The 16,765-nt window shown below is 42.9% G+C and overlaps 1 long non-coding RNA gene across 1 annotated transcript; it reads right to left on the bottom strand.

Annotated features, from left to right (window-relative positions):
- Positions 1-10,024: 10,024 nt before the first annotated feature.
- Positions 10,025-13,690, bottom strand: LOC140009705 (uncharacterized). The gene is made up of 2 exons (XR_011817228.1): positions 13,252-13,690; positions 10,025-11,067 (listed from the first exon to the last, which is right to left on the bottom strand). It is a non-coding gene; the product is annotated as an uncharacterized lncRNA (long non-coding RNA).
- Positions 13,691-16,765: the final 3,075 nt, after the last annotated feature.

Genomic DNA, 16,765 nt, shown 5'->3' with positions numbered 1-16,765 from the left:
CTAAAAAAATAGATTCCCCCAATCTTGCTTTGTCCTTTTCTTTTTATAGCCGCCGTCCAAGAAGAGTCAAAAAAAGAAACGTCTGGTGCAAAGCCTAGTGTTGTCTCCAGAGTTCTGATCCCACGCTCCGGGTTCACGTGGACCACGGTCCGTCTTTCGGTTTCGTCCACCTTCCAAGGCGTGGCCACGCCCTGGAACGGCAAGTCTTCTGGAAATTCACCCCGCGAGATCATTTTTCATGCCTACCACCTACAATTCACACAAATATCGAATATGAGTGAAATTCCAATTCTTAGTACCGTGAATAGCCAAAATTAGGACAAGATAGTAGTGCAAAATACGCCAAATAACCGTTCTATCAAATCCCCCCACACCTAGACAATGCTTGCCCTCAAGCATTTCGGAGCTCAGAAGTACAACCAAGAGAGCAAAGGTCATGTAATAGTCTATACTAACACAAGCATCTAGGGTCCCTGACAATATCACCAAAAGTTGAACACACCGGACATGTTGTAATTCAAAGAATATATATATGAATACTAGAAACGCTCAATTCAACATCACGGAGTGCCATTACCATAGGCTTGCACATTTATCACATCTCCACCCTTTAAAAGTGAACTAAACACATAAATCAAAGGGACTTTAATAGGGTTGTAATGTGGCTCAGGTGAAAGGCGGGTTAACGAGGTATAGATACGGGGTAAAGTGTCAAGAGAACGTCCGAAACTCACTAATAACCACAGTGCTTTACCGGAGGGGTTTCACTAACAAGGCAGTTTCTACACCATGTACAAGTGACCCAAAATTTTTTTTTTTTTTTAACTGCTCGCAAGGCGTGGGCACGCCTTGTAGCCCATAGTCCTCTGGTCACGAGGTCTCTTCATGATATTTTTTTTTTTAAGAGACAGTCCTGTAAGGCGTGGGCACGCCCTGTAAGCCGAAGTCCTCTGGTCAGTGACCTTTTCCAATTTCCCCTCCTTTACACAAAGATAGCATCATATAGCTCCTAATCTAACAGCACTTTCAACCCCAAATTCGTTTGCTTTGCGCAAATGATGGATTTCAGACATCCCTTGACAACACAGGGGTGAACAAGAAAGTTTAAAGAGGTCTCGGGTTAACAAACACGGATATCAACCAGAAACGAAGGACAGAAGCTCAAGTTGGTTCACTATTGGGATATAAAATGAGGGCTTGATTTTTTTAGATAGCTGAAGAGGGTTAAATCCTAAATGCCCTTATCATTTCAAATGCATCTAGTTCATCAAAATGCGGTCTTGACATGTACAAAACAGCAAGTTCTAGAATGTTCAAACCATGTGCGATACCCACTCAATCAAACAAAATAGAGCAAACAAGAATAATACGCTCAAGTAAGGCCCAAAAGCTCCCCAAGAGTTACAAAAATGGGTGAATTCCAGTATACTCAACATTCGATGACATTGCCAAGGGAAACAAAATGCACGGCTAGCATATACGACCACATACCCACTCACTTTGATTATGTCATTCATCACAACAACATGCCCCAACACTAACAAGCATAAAAATAACCAAAAAGGCGACTAACTACAATGTTTTTTTTTATTTTTTCCATTTCTTCTTTTTCTTTTTTTTTTTTTTTTTTAAAGTAACAAAGCAAAAAGAACTAATGAAAAAGAAAGTAATGGAAGCCACTCCCCCCACACCTAAAATCTACATTGTCCTCAATGTAACCTAGAAAAATAAATTGCAAGGGCAGAGGGAGCGAGAACTTCCCTGACTACTAAAAAGGTGCGGCCGGAGCCTAAGGAGGCGGCGGATGCGGCGGCTGGAAGCCAATATGAGCATAGTAAGCTGCTTGATTCTCTGCCTGAATGCGGGCGAAAACCTGGAGCGCCATAAGCCGGCCATCTATCCTTGCCAGTTGGGTGTTGAGTTCATGAAGACCCACTTGGAGGTCCGGGTAACGGGGGTCTCCAACAGGAGGAGGATGAGAGGAGGACGGACCCGCCTGGTCCGGATGGGGTGGCGAGTCAGTGGAGGGTGCAGTGGTAGGCACCCGAGGCCGCGGCCCGCCCTCACCAGGAGGCGTAAACTGATAAACATCGCCCACTTTGAAAATAACCCCCATTCTCTCCAAGCTACGCAAATCCAGGGGTTCATTTTCTCGAGCTAGAGTGTAGTTGTGCTCCTTGTCCAGATCAAGCACTCCCACTCGAATGGTCAAGTGAGTAATGAGTGATCCCAGTATCACCGGCTTATTACGCTTTTGCATGACCATCTCCATCTGGGTGGCCACCCAACATCCAAAGTTAACCTGAACCTTGTTGCGCATGCACCAAAGAAAATAGAATTCCACCTTGGTAAGTGTGCCGGAGGTATCCTTTCGCCCCGAGAAATTGTGAGCTAAGAACTTGTGGACAACCTTCAAGACCGGATCCTTCAGATGGGAAGCCTTCGACTGACTCGGATTGTAAACTTGACGATCCGTGGACCACTCCCTCCAAATGTCAATGTAGTCAGTAGAGAACGGTCGGGTGTAGTCACACGCACTGTTTATATATGCCCCAGAGGCAATGGTGTCCTCACTAGCAAACCCCAAAGTCAGGTTAAACTCATTAATGGACATACCATACTGAGTACCTCCCAATCTGAAATTAATGACCTCCGGCTCATCGAAAGTGATGAATTCATTTCTGTTGAACTCGAATGTGGAGAAGAATTCACAACACAGCTCCTCAAACGTAGGATAGTTAATGGTTAGATATTGTTGCCAACCTATGGCTGAGAATAACTGTTCAACCTCCCGTGCAATTCGCAAATGGTCCAAGGTCGGGGCATGAAAGCACCTACAAGGAGTAAAAGGACGGTTTGCCAAGTTATTAAACCGCTCCACTTGTGCCTGTGTAAGATTAGTGACGTTTCCCCCCTCCTCCAGGAGACATAGTGCTCTTATTCAGGCCCAGACGAGACCGAATGGTGGGTTGAACCGGGGCTCGCCTCTTGCGAGGTTGGGACCCAGACGGCCCAGAAGTTGTCGCCTTCTTTGGAGGCATTCGGATGCCTAGAAATGAAATGTAAAGCAGCCCAGAGACAGCCAATCAATTACCCAAAAGAAGACACGGGACGACAGGTAACAAATAATATTCAACAATCAACAGTCCAATAGCAAAGAGGGAACACAATGTCTCCACCAAACAGCAACCGGTCAACAAACACCAACCAATGCCCCACTGCTGTTAAATAGCCGACAACAATAAAGAAGACCACTCCAACTCCCCTCAAAACAAGATATCAGTCAATAACATGCAACAATCAACGAGCAACTGACCACTTGTTCCAAATAATAAATTCACTAGAGCCCACAGATTTCCCAAAATAGATAATGAATGCAAGGCAGATTTGAGGGCTCTCCCAGCCAGACAACAACCAAATGGTCCCCCGACAATACCAACAATTATAGCAACCCAAAAGGAGGCAAACATTCAGCAATTAAAATTCCCAATCGAAGTCACCAGTTCAACAAGAAAGGCAAATAGGCGTACCACTTTTTCTCTTCGTTCACGCTGAAGAAGAAATTGGCGGAGAAGGAGAGCTGAGGCTGGGCGCGCGCGCAGAGGACTGGTCGGCAGAGCAGGTCGCGGGCGCTGGTGTGCGACTGGCGAGGTCGCGCAGTGGGCTGGGGTCGGTTGCTGGTCGGGCGGGCGAGCGTGTGGGAGGAAGTCCGCGCGCTGCGAGGGGAAAAAGGCCGCACGCAGATTTGGTATTCGCGCGCTGGGTGGTGCTGGCGAGGCGCGGGAGGAGGTTACGAAAGAAAGAAAGCCCGTGCGGTGGGCCGGTGTCGCTGTCTGCAAGGTGGGGCACGTGCGCGGATGTTGACGAGGATACTGCAAGGCGCGCGGTTGGGCCTGGCAGGGGAGACGCTCGCGCGCGTGGGCGGTCGCGCGCTGGAGGTGCGCGCCTGCCCGAGACTGGCGCGCTGGGGTAGCCGCGCAGCAGGCGCGAGCTGCTGGGCTACTGGTCTGCTTCGCGCGCGCTGGAGTGACGGATCTGGCGGCGGCGGGCTGTGCAGGCGGCGGCGAGCGGCGGCGGCAGCGGCTGGACCCAAAACAGGAAGGAGAAGTTGTTGCAGTGCGGCCGAAAGAAATTTGGAGGAAAGAGGCCAAGACCAGTCAAAGAAGAAGGAAAAAGTGGAAAAGAACAGAGGCCTGGTCAAATCTTTTTTTTTTTTAACTTTTTCGCTGTCGGAGGGGTTGGAAGGCGTGGGCACGCCTTGGAGGGCATTTGCTTCTGCCCACAACATGTAAATGGTGTCCAAACGAAAATTTTTTTCGATATCGGAGGGGTTGGAAGGCGTGGGCACGCCTTGGAATCTCTACTCTTCTGTCCAACACCACAAAAACAATCAAAACATTAAGATAAAACTGAAAAATCATAAAGTAAGGAAAAATGATCACAACTAATATTGTAATCCTTGGGTTGCCTCCCAAGCAGCGCCTTTTTTTAACGTCTTTGGCTAGACACGGCTTTCAACTATTCAGACTTCACCACTTGGATTATCAAGAAATAGAACCTCCAATTGCTCGCTATTAAACCCTTCATAATAATGCTTTAAACGATAACCATTGACTACGAACTTTTTCTCCGTCTTGAGACTTTGGATTTCCACTGCGCCATAATGAGAAATATTAGTAACAACAAATGGACCAATCCAACGGGAACGCAACTTACCAGGAAAAAGCCTAAGCCTCGAGTGATAAAGTAGGACTTTTTGCGCAACGACAAATGACTTCCTCGAGACTTGTTGGTCATGAAAGACTTTGTTTTTCTCCTTATAAATTGCTGCATTCTCATAGGCTTCATTCCTTAGCTCCTCCAACTCTTGTAATTGGAGCTTTCTATTTCCTCCGGCCTCCATAAGGTCCATATTACACCGCTTAAGCGCCCAGAATGCCTTATGTTCAAATTCTACCAGTAAGTGGCACGGCTTCCCAAAGACTAACCTGTAAGGGGACATTCCAATTGGCGTTTTATACGCGGTGCGGTAAGCCCAGAGAGCATCCTCCAATTTCACACTCCAATCCTTTCTATCAGGCCTCACCATCTTTTCCAGGATCGACTTAACCTCTCTATTCGATACTTCGGCCTGACCATTCGTTTGGGGATGGTAGGGAGTGGACACTTTGTGGAGCACACCATACTTACGAAACAAAGCAGTGATCGTCTTATTACAGAAATGGGTGCCCCTGTCACTCACTATGGCTCTCGGCATTCCAAAACGGACGAAGATGTTAGATCTTATAAAATCTGCAACCACTCGAGAATCATTAGTCCAGGTGGCTTTTGCCTCCACCCATTTGGAAACATAGTCAACAGCAAGTATAATGTACAAGAAACCAAAAGATGAGGGGAAAGGACCCATGAAATCTATACCCAGACATCAAAAATCTCAACAAATAATATGGGGGTTTGACTCATTTGGTCCCTACGAGAAATATTCCCCACCCTTTGACACTTATCACAAGTTTTGCAGAACAAATATGCATCCTTAAAGAGAATAGGCCAGTAAAAACCACTTTCCAACACCTTACGAGCCGTCCGCTTAGGACCAAAGTGCCCTCCACATGCAAATGAATGACAAAAAGTCAAAATAGAGTGAAACTCACCGGCACTTACACACCTTCTTATCACCTGGTCCGAACGTTGCCTCCACAGGTAGGGGTCATCCCAAAGGTAATATTTGACATCACTCTTTAGCTTATCTCTTTTAGCTTTTGACCACCCTGCAGGTAATTGATTCGTTACCAAAAAATTGACAATGTCAGCGTACCAAGGTATTGACGAGTCAATGGCTAATAATTGTTCCTCAGGAAATGATTCTCTTAACGGTAGATCCTCTTGATTTGTGAGCAACCGGCTCAAATGATCAGCCACCAAATTCTCAGCCCCGCTCTTAGTCATGGAGTTTAGCCTCCGGTAATCGATGCATTGACGCCAGCCAGTAGCTTTTCTGACCGGGACCATATCACCCTCCTGGTTCTCCTCCACGGTCACCCCCGCCTTCTTCGGGACCACTTGGACAGGACTCACCCACGGACTATCTGAAATAGCGAAAATGATCCCTACCTCCAGAAGCTTGAGTATCTCCTTTTTCACAACTTCCATCATCAGAGGGTTCAATCTTCGCTGTGCTTGCCTCACTGGCTTTGCATCATCTTCGAGTCTTATCCGGTGCATGCACAAGGACGGGTTGATCCCTTTAATATCGGCTATGCTCCATCCAATTGCTTCCTTATGCTCCCTAAGGATTCGCACCAGTTTGTCCTCTTGACTTGGAGATAGGTGTGAAGAGATGATCACCGGGAGTGTATCCCGGTCTCCTAGGAATGCGTACTTTAGATGCTTCGGGAGAGGTTTTAATTCTAACTCCGGTGCCTGCACAACTGAAGGGAGCAACTTTGTCTGAGCCTCTGGCACAAAAAGAGAAGCAAGTTCATACCTTGGGGATACGGGTGGAAGTGAGTGTAAGGCTTCAACAGCATAGAGCAAATCTTCCCTTAGGTCCACATCAAGAGTTACACCCAACTCCAGATGCTTGATTAGAGCCACTTCCAATGCGTCTTTGCCATCTAATTCAAAAGTTTCCTGCACAAAAGGCTCAATAGCGCTCACAGCAAAGACCGAGTTAGATTCCTCTGGATACTTCATCACATCAAAAATATTGAAATTCACAGTTTCACCATCAAATTCCATTGACAAAGTACCCTCATTCACATCTATCTTAGTTCTAGCAGTGCTAAGAAATGGTCTACCTAACAAGATAGGTGAAGGATTTAATGATTTTTCATCTCCCATGTCCAAGATGTAAAAATGTGCAGGGAAGACCAATTCATTTACCTGAACCAAGACATCCTCAACTAGCCCCTCTGGATATGCATTTGTGCGATCAGCTAGTTGGATTATGATGGCTGTTTCTTTAAGTGGCCCAAGATTTAGAGAAGCAAAAATGGTCTTTGGCATCACATTGATTGACGCCCCTAAATCTAACATTGCTTTCCTGATCGGTGTATTCCCGATCTTACAGGGGATCGTGAACATACCTGGATCTCCGCACTTGGGTGGAAGCTTTCTTTGGAGCATTGCTGACACATTCTCTCCCACCGCTATTCTTTCGTCCCCTCTCAGTTTCCTCTTATGGGTGCACAGATCCTTGAGAAATTTAGCGTATTTCGGTATCTGCTTGATTGCATCCAGTAAAGGGATGTTAATCTCCACTTTTCGGAACACATCTAAAAGCTCTTTTTCCTTCTCTACCTTTTTTGTCTTCTCCAGCCTGCAAGGAAAAGGAGGTAAGTTAGATTTAATAGTGGGCGGAGGAGTGAAGGTTACCTTAGGATCCTTGCGAATACGCCTTTCCTCTTCAATTTCCTTCTCTATCTCCTCTTCACTTTTGCTTTTTGAACTTTCCACTTTAGGCCCTTCCAGTTCCTTGCCACTCCTCAGCGTCATGGCACTTACATTTCTGGGATTTACCTCGGGTTGCGATGGTAGTTTTCTATAAACGTGGGACTCCAAGCGGTTGATGGCAGTTGCCAGTTGGCTTATTCGAACGTCTTGGTCCTTCTTGTCAGCTTTGGTGTCCTGCTGGAGCTGCGCGGTATTCGCGGCTAAGGATCTGATCTCCTGTTGAAGTTGGGTAGTAGTCGTGGCCAGGTTGGTAGTAGTCGTGGCCAGGTTTTTGACTAGGTCCTCCAGAGAACTTCCTGAGTTGGAGGACGAGGGATGCGATTTTGGTTGCCATGGCTGGTGGAATCCTGGTGGACGATTTGGAAATGCATTTTGTTGCCTGTTCCCATAACTGAGATTGGGATGGTCCCTTCAGCCTGGATTGTACGTATTGGAGTATGGGTCGTACTGCCTGCGGGGCGCGGGCACGCCTCCGGCCATGTTTACCTGTTCCGCCCCGTCCTCTTGCAAAATGGGGCACGAGTCTGTGCAATGGTCCATGCTAGTGCATATTCCACACACCTTCGCTCGCGGCGCGTCTCTCATGGCTAATTGCCTAACAACTGACGTCAATTCTGACAGTTGCTGCTGTAAGGATGAAGTCTCTACCTCGTTGACTCTACGGGGAGGGTTGCTATCACGGAAGCCAAATTGCTGGGAGTTCTCTGCCATGGCTTCGATGAGCTCCCACGCTTCCCTTGGTGTCTTGTTTGCCAGTGCTTCCCCACTTGCAGCGTCGATGATACTCCTATCGATTGATTGGAGCCCTTCGTAGAAGTATTGGATTAACAGTTGCTCACTAATTTGATGCAGCGGGCATCTAGTGCACAACTTGTTAAACCTTTCCCAGTATTCGTACAAGGACTCACCGGGGTATTGTTTAATGCCGCAGATCTCCTTCCTCAAACTTGCAGCCCGGGATGCAGGGAAGAATTTTTCTAAGAATTTCTTTTTCAGCTGCGCCCATGTGGTAATACTACCTGCTGGTAGGTAGTACAGCCAATCTTTAGCTGCATCTTTGAGAGAGAACGGGAAGGCTCTCAGTCTAATTTGCTCTTCAGTGACCCCAGGAGGTTTCATACTAGAGCAAACCACCTCGAACTCCTTTACGTGCTTGTGGGGTTCTTCGCCAGAGAGACCATGGAAAGAGGGTAAGAGTTGAATCAACCCCGACTTCAGTTCGAAAGCGGTATTCTCAGCCAAAGCCGGGAATGTGATGCATAAGGGCTGGTGAGTCAGCTCCGGGGCAGCCAGCTCCCTCAATGTTTGGTTGTTGGCCATGCTTACTTCGTCTTCCGCTGACTCGTTTGCAGCAAATAAGTGTCCTTCTTTTTGCCTCTTGGTCTCTTGCCTCCGCCTACGCGCTGCCTTCTCAACCTCAGGATCGTATACTAATTCACCTGTGCGAGAAGAACGGGGCATAAACTAGCAAAAGTACCAAGAAGAATAGAATAAAATAAAAATAAAAATAAAAACTGAATTTGAAAAGAAACAAATAATCCAAACGCCAGCTCCCCGGCAACGGTGCCAAAAATTGACAGGTGCCGAACTTGTGCAATAATAATTACTAAAAAGTCCTAATTACCACATCAATTAAATAGTTATAGAACAAATCCAAGTACTGGAGCAGGGACCCTAGGTGTGCAATGGGTTACTTGATTCACCCTGTTCCCGAAGAGTTTGCTTGATCCGATATACCGGGTCTGTCTATAAAAATACTAATTTTGCGTATAATGGCAAGTAGGGTCGATTCCACAGGGAGCAGGTAGGAAATTATTTCTTTCCAAATCAGTAGAACAAAATTGGGGGATTTTCAATGGGAGGCAAACAAAAACAAAATGAAATAAAACAAACAAAATTCAAAACTAACTCACAAAGCACAATTCACTAAAAATAGCAATTAATAAAAGTTCTACCCAAAGGATCAACTGCTCAGGCACGGTCCAATTAAATGCTCATCGATGCAAAGATATTTCACTCATTTTTCACTAGGTTGGTTATAGCTATCAATAAGCTCTGACAACCAGCTCTTCCTTACTTTTTCGACAATCAAGGTACGACCATTGACTGCTTCTCTAACCAGATAACAACCCTAGGTACGACCGTAGGAATTTAATTATCCAATTGCATTAAAGCTAGAAGAACCCAACCCTAACCAATAAACACGCTAAGAGGGTTTATTTAAATTAGATCTTGCGTTTTCCCATCATAAAGCCAATTATGGTGGTTGCCACGGGGTGTCAACTAAATGAACAATTACGGATTCTATTTAATTAACGTGGCAGTAGGCTATTAAATTAAATCAAATACCCGGCCGTTGATATTCAATTAATCAAATACCCATGAACAATTAATTCAGGAAACGCACGAATAGCAACAAAATTGGAGGAAATAATGAAAGCTTGATTAGATCTCACAGATATTATGGACCGCGCCCTTGCGTCAACCTTTGGGTAGAGGGGGAAATTAGCCGCTCCTCATCGTTTCAATCCCGCGTGATTTAATTGAATTCATTCAATTATTTGCCAAGGAATTGGGAAAGGGAAATTAACTGCAATAACAACCGAAAAAGGCCCTGCCTTCGTCCCTGCTTCGGGGTCCCAATTACAAAGCCAAAGCTACGAATGAATTGTCCAGCGGAAAAGTTGAAAGTCAGAAGAGGAAAGCGACGTCTAGCGCCTGGGAAAGAGAAAACTAAAGCTCCTGTTTTTGATTCAATGTCAATCTAGCTATCTAATTTGCTGCCGAAGAGAAAACCAAAAAGAAACGACGGAAATCGTAAGAAGAGAAAAAAGCGTCCGACCGCTGACAGACGTAGGAAAAGAAAACTAAGCCTAAAAAAATAGATTCCCCCAATCTTGCTTTGTCCTTTTCTTTTTATAGCCGCCGTCCAAGAAGAGTCAAAAAAAGAAACGTCTGGTGCAAAGCCTAGTGTTGTCTCCAGAGTTTTGATCCCACGCTCCGGGTTCACGTGGACCACGGTCCGTCTTTCGGTTTCGTCCACCTTCCAAGGCGTGGCCACGCCCTGGAACGGCAAGTCTTCTGGAAATTCACCCCGCGAGATCATTTTTCATGCCTACCACCTACAATTCACACAAATATCGAATATGAGTGAAATTCCAATTCTTAGTACCGTGAATAGCCAAAATTAGGACAAGATAGTAGTGCAAAATACGCCAAATAACCGTTCTACCAGGAACCAAGAAAGAATCAAACTAAAACTCTGCTAAAAGCTAAGTTAAAAACTCTTGATAAGAGTTCTCTGGACGTCTGTTTCTTTTTTAAAGCCAAAGATGACTAATGCTATCTAGTCCCGTGGTCCCCGCAGAAATTGAGAGTCCAACTCTAGAAGAAAAGCTAGCCGACTAAGAGAAAAAAGATACAAAGAGGTGGGGCCTGCCGAATTGCTTATTGTGTTCTATTGATAGTAGGACTTCTCGTATGAGTTCTCCTCATCAGCACAAAGGTAGGAAATTAGTTTTGTTCTCTCCTTGTGGGCCAGGTCGATGGAGATTTTTTTGAAGTCTCCAACTTATGGAATAAGTCTCTTCTTTTTGTAGTTTTCTGCTCCATTCCCTGAAATTAAATCCAAATACTAAATATAAGTAAATATTAACAATTAAAACAATATTTGACAGGAATAAAAGGGAAAATTAGTAATAAAATTGCTAACAAATAATACCCTATCAATTCCCACCACACCTGAATTGCCCTCAAGCATAGGAACAACAATTGAACACCAAAAATTCGACAATAGCTATTGCTCCAACTACCATATTGCCAAGATACCATGAAAACACATATCAAGCATCAATTGTCAAAATCCAAGAGACATCTCCTCGGTTAGTTTCCAAACCGCAGACTCTTCTAATTTATGGCTAACTATTCTAAGAAAAAAAAAATGGTCGATCAACATTTATCAGCAAATGGTCCAACTATTAACCAAATTCTCAACATAAAACCCATAGATCAGACGGCTAACTTTATACACACACTTACACAACCTTCACCTTTTTTATCACGTTTTTCTATTTTTCTCTTTTTTTTTTCTTTTTTTTCAGAATAGCAAAAGACTTAATCTCTAGCCATTAGAGCCTTTTGACGCGAACTCCAACATTTGCCAGATGAAGGAGCCCGGTTACTCAGTTTCGATCGCTATGCGACCACACAATCATAGCAATTATTACCTTTTGACGCGAGAATCGACACTTTAGGTGAAGATCCCCGGTTACTCAGTAGTAATAACTAGCGGAGTACAGTTAACTCTTATTTACAACCATATAGCACAATAACTAAAAATAACACAAAAATAACAGCAGCCAGCCTCAAATTTCCAAACATGGAGAACTAAAATTAATAACTGGACCAATTCACATGAAAAATGCCAATAATCATTCCCTATACCTAGAAAAGTTAACCAAAAATTGGAAAAGTTAAGCAATTATTGATATTCACCAAAGAGATGTTCCTGAACTTAACCACATCAACTTGATACCCTTTTATTACTAAAACTTGGCAATGGCAGAATTAGAGACAACAATCCAGCATCAAAACTTGGTATTCATATAAAAACTGATCACTAGAAAGAAAAAGAAAAGAAAATAAATGAAAGATAGGCAAAAACTAACTAAAAATAAAGGAAAAGCCCCTAGAAACTAAAAACAAAAATACTAGCACCACAACGATCCCCCCCACACCTAATTCACACATTGCCCTCAATGTGATAATGTAAAAGCAGAAGGAAGGAGAGGGGCAACGGTACTTCCCTGAAGTCATCAAAATAGGGGCGGTTCAGGTGGAAATTGTGGATCAACTCGCATCTAGAGTTGGTGCCATTCGTGGTTTCACCATGGACTCTAGATATCACTCTAAGCAACAATAGACTACAATTGCCAACAAATAATGGAAGCTGGAAATTCAAAGCAATAACAATTTTAAAACCAACCCAACGAACAAAATGCACAATTTAATCACCCAGAGGACATACAAATACCCCAACACTTATAGCAAATGCAATTGATAAGCACTTGTGGTCCCAATTCAGTCAGATGTAGAAACAAAGCAGTCCGAATGTGCAACAACTGCTCCAAAGACTTGAGTAATTAAAATTGATGGGCAGATTACTCCAAGCAAGTCAATTAATCCAAGCAAGTCAATTAGATGCAACAAATGAGCAATAGGCAACGGAAGTGTCACAGTAGCTTCCCAAATCAACAAACAACCACAGAAAGTAGCTGCCCACACTATCAGAACACGGCTCCCAACAATGCAACAAAATAATCAATAATCACAGGAAGCCCCACTATTGTAAGAACCAGCAAAAACAATTCAATAAGCAATGATGTCCGCAAATGCAGACAAATACCAAACCTTTCCACACAAATTCTCAGTAAATGCCTCCAAAGGTGTAGTTGGCCGCAAAACGCGCACCCTAAATTGTGGCAAACGCCCCCAACAAGTCAATTAAAAGCAACTAAGAGCAATAACAGAAGTAACCCGACCAAAGGCATAGCAATGGTCTCAAGACAGAAAGCAACAAAATAGAGCTCAAGTGCTACCATAGACGACCTCAACAAAGTAATGGATTCAAGCAATTTGAATGAGGAGAATACGGTCAGAGGTCCCCTCAAATACCAATTCAAATAGGCTAACCCAACCCACTAAGAAATCCAAACAACACTGAACAACACCCCAATATCAGTCAAACCTCATCAATAGCAAGTAATCGAAATAACGGGTTCCACCAAATAAATGAAAAACCTGGCACCAGGGTGGGCAAGTGCGGTGGGTGAGAGGGAGCTTGGAGCTTGGAGCTTGGAGTGGTGGCGCGAGTTGGCGGTGCTCGGGGAGTTGAAGCTGAAGTCGCGCGTGAGGGAAAGGCCGCCGTGGCTCGCGGCGTGCGGTGGTGCGAGGTGAGCTAAGCAGCAGCGGTGGACAGCGCCTGATAGCTCGCGACGGAGGGGTCCAAGGCGGCAGAGTGCGAAGGAGAGCTGGTGGCGAGGAAAGAGGGAGATAGGACGGGCGGCGGTGATGGAGGAAGGCGTCGGCCGAAGAAGAAAGGAAAAGGAGAAAAGGGGAAGCGGGGAAGAAGAGGGAGAAAAGGGAAAGAAAGAAAGAAAAGAAAGAAGGAAAGAAAAAAGAAAGAAAAGAGAAAAAGAAAGGAGAAAAAAAATAATAGCTTTTGGTCTATTTTTTTTCTTTTTTTTTTGTTTTTCTTTTTCGAATTTAAATTTCAATAAAAAAATGAATTGCTGAGAAAAAACTAAACTGAAGGTCAAGAAGAAGAAATAATTTTCTATATATATTTTTTTGAATTAATTTACTTTTTTTTGAATTTAATTTTCAAAATTTGCATTTTTGAAGAAAACACAAAACTGAAGGTTTAAAAGGAAAATTTTTTTTTTTTAATTCATGTTTTGGATTGTCAAACACCGCGTAGGCACACCAAAATTATAAAACGTCCATTGACCTTAGGAGACACAAACACCGCGTAGGCACGCCAAGATTGGTAAACATCCACTGATCTCAGGAGACACAAACACCGGGTGGGCACGCCAAGATTGCACTTCCTGGTCACTGTGGAGGAAAATATTAATACTGATACTACCCAACGGGAAAATGACAAAACGAAAGAAATGAACAACTAAAAACAATAAAACCAATATTTGGGTTGCCTCCCAAAAGAGCGCATTTGTTTAATATTTTTGGCTAGACATTATCATATTTATTCAGGGAGGATAAAATCTTGTGACTCGTCTTAATGTTTCATCCTCTATATAGTCCGGATAGCCCTCGTAAATAGAGTAATTCTTGGGCACACGAGTTACGGGCTTCCATGGACGAGTAAATGACGCCAAACAGGTCAACGATAATTTGCATTCTCCATTCACTCCCCCCTCACGTGCATTTATTGGTCCAAGATATCTTGCCATCGCCACTCTTAATTTATTCCTGTAATGAAATTCAAAATTTTCTGATATAATAAAGTCAATTTCATTAACAGGAATTGAAGAATAAGAGTCAGGAGAATATTGATTAAGGAATGGAGGAGATGTCACCGCATTTGGAGATTGTTCACCAGATTCATTCATTTGAACGAGTTGATACTGGGGTCTCACTTCTTGCACTTCAACTTCTTTTTCAATTGTATTTTTAGATCCATTTTCTTGAGACTCTTGTAGCTCCATGTCACTTGTTAGGATAATTGCACTCTCATCTTCTTCAAGGTCGATGTTGGTCTGTGAGGGCAATTTTTCACTCACGTAAGAAGCTAATTGCGTTATCCTGGATGCCAATAGATGCACTTGATCCGTCATCTCGGATGTCAATAGTTGCACTTGATCCGCCATCGCTTGTGTCTCCTGTTGAAATCGATATGTATTAGCAGCTAGTAATTCAATCATTTCTTCAAGAGATATACCTGACACGAATGATGGTTGTTGAGACTCTTGCTGTTGAAAATCCATTGGCCCGGTCGCATAATTAAAATTGGAATTATCCCACCATCCTTGATCATACCTGTTTGGGTAAGGATCATACCACGTTTGAAATCGAGGTGGAAAATCTCCAAAAGTATCAATTGGAGCACTTAGATTATCTTGAAATGTGGGGCATGTGTCGGTTGAATAACTTGAGGCAAAATAAGTTCCACAATTTGCAACGGCCCATTGATCATTAGGAAAAACACGAGTCTCATAACCCCATTCAGGAATAAAGTCCAGTCTATCATCAAAATACGGAATGTTAGCAGCCATAAACTATATAAAAAAAATAAGAGAAAGAAAAAAAATCAAGATGTACTCAAAAAGAAACAAATTAGTCAGGCACCAGTCCCTGGCAACAGGTCGTCGAGCCTACTACTCAATAACCAATATGACTCTAGCCAAAGGTACAACTTTTCAGACACGGTTCATGTAACTGATCATCGATGCAAAGGTAATTCAATTATTCATTAATAGATTGGTTATAGTTGTCATACACGCGATGAACAACCAGTCTTTCCTTAATTTCTTGATAGTTAAGGTACGACCGTTAACTATTTCCCTAACCAAAAAATAACCCTAGGTACGACCATAGGATTTAATTACTCGATTGCATTAATAATTAGAAAAGCCCAACCCTAACCAACAAACACGCTACGAGGGTTTGTTTAAGTTAGATCATACATTTCCCTAACATGAAACCAATCACGCTAGTCGTCACTGGTATTAATCAATTGAACAATTACGGATTCAATCAATTAATTTGGCATTAGATCATTAAGTTAATTCGAATATCGGGCCCTTGACATTCAAATAACATAACAAGCATAAGCAATTAAATCAGAAAATGCACAAATACCAATAAATAAAAGAAATAAGTAAAATAATTAGATCTCCCAGATGTTCGGAACCAAGTTCTCAAATTGACCTTCGACTAGATGAACTTAGCCACGCCTCATGAGAAAATCTCCACGTAATTTAATTGAGGTCCAGGCCATCAAAGGAACCAAGAAAGAATCAAACTAAAACTCTGCTAAAAGCTAAGCTAAAAACTCTTGATAAGAGTTCTCTGTACGTCCGTTTCTTTTTTAAAGCCAAAGATGACTAATGCTATCTAGTCCCGTGGTCCCCGCAGAAATTGAGAGTCCAACTCTAGAAGAAAAGCCAGCCGACTAAGAGAAAAAAGATACAAAGAGGTGGGGCCTGCCGAATTGCTTATTGTGTTCTATTGATAGTAGGACTTCTCGTATGAGTTCTCCTTATCAGCACAAAGGTAGGAAATTAGTTTTGTTCTCTCCTTGTGGGCCAGGTCGATGGAGATTTTTTTGAAGTCTCCAACTTATGGAATAAGTTCTTTTTTTTTTTTTGTAGTTTTCTGCTCCATTCTCTGAAATTAAATACAAATACCAAATATAAGTAAATATTAATAATTAAAACAATATTTGGCAGGAATAAAAGGAAAAATTAGTAATAAAATTGCTAACAAATAATACCCTATCATGCATTTAAAATAAAAAAATGGTCAAAAATCTATGTTGGAACCAACTTTTATTGACCTAATTTTATAAGGGATGTAAATTTACTATTACAAAAGTGAACAACGAAAAAAATTTATTGTCAAATGTTTTTTCCTATTTCTGCAAACGACAATGGGATATATTTTGAATTGATAACTTAATCCGTTGGACTGCTGTTCATTTGTAGTAATTTCATCAAAGAATGTATAATTTGGTATTTATTATTTTCCTCACTAGGGGGAGACATTTTATATTCTACTTTCATGTCTCGAGTTT

The sequence above is a fragment of the Coffea arabica genome, chromosome 1e (genome assembly GCF_036785885.1).
Source record: "Coffea arabica cultivar ET-39 chromosome 1e, Coffea Arabica ET-39 HiFi, whole genome shotgun sequence".
NCBI classification, from domain to species: Eukaryota; Viridiplantae; Streptophyta; class Magnoliopsida; order Gentianales; family Rubiaceae; genus Coffea; species Coffea arabica.
This window is presented reverse-complemented; position numbering and strand designations above follow the sequence as displayed.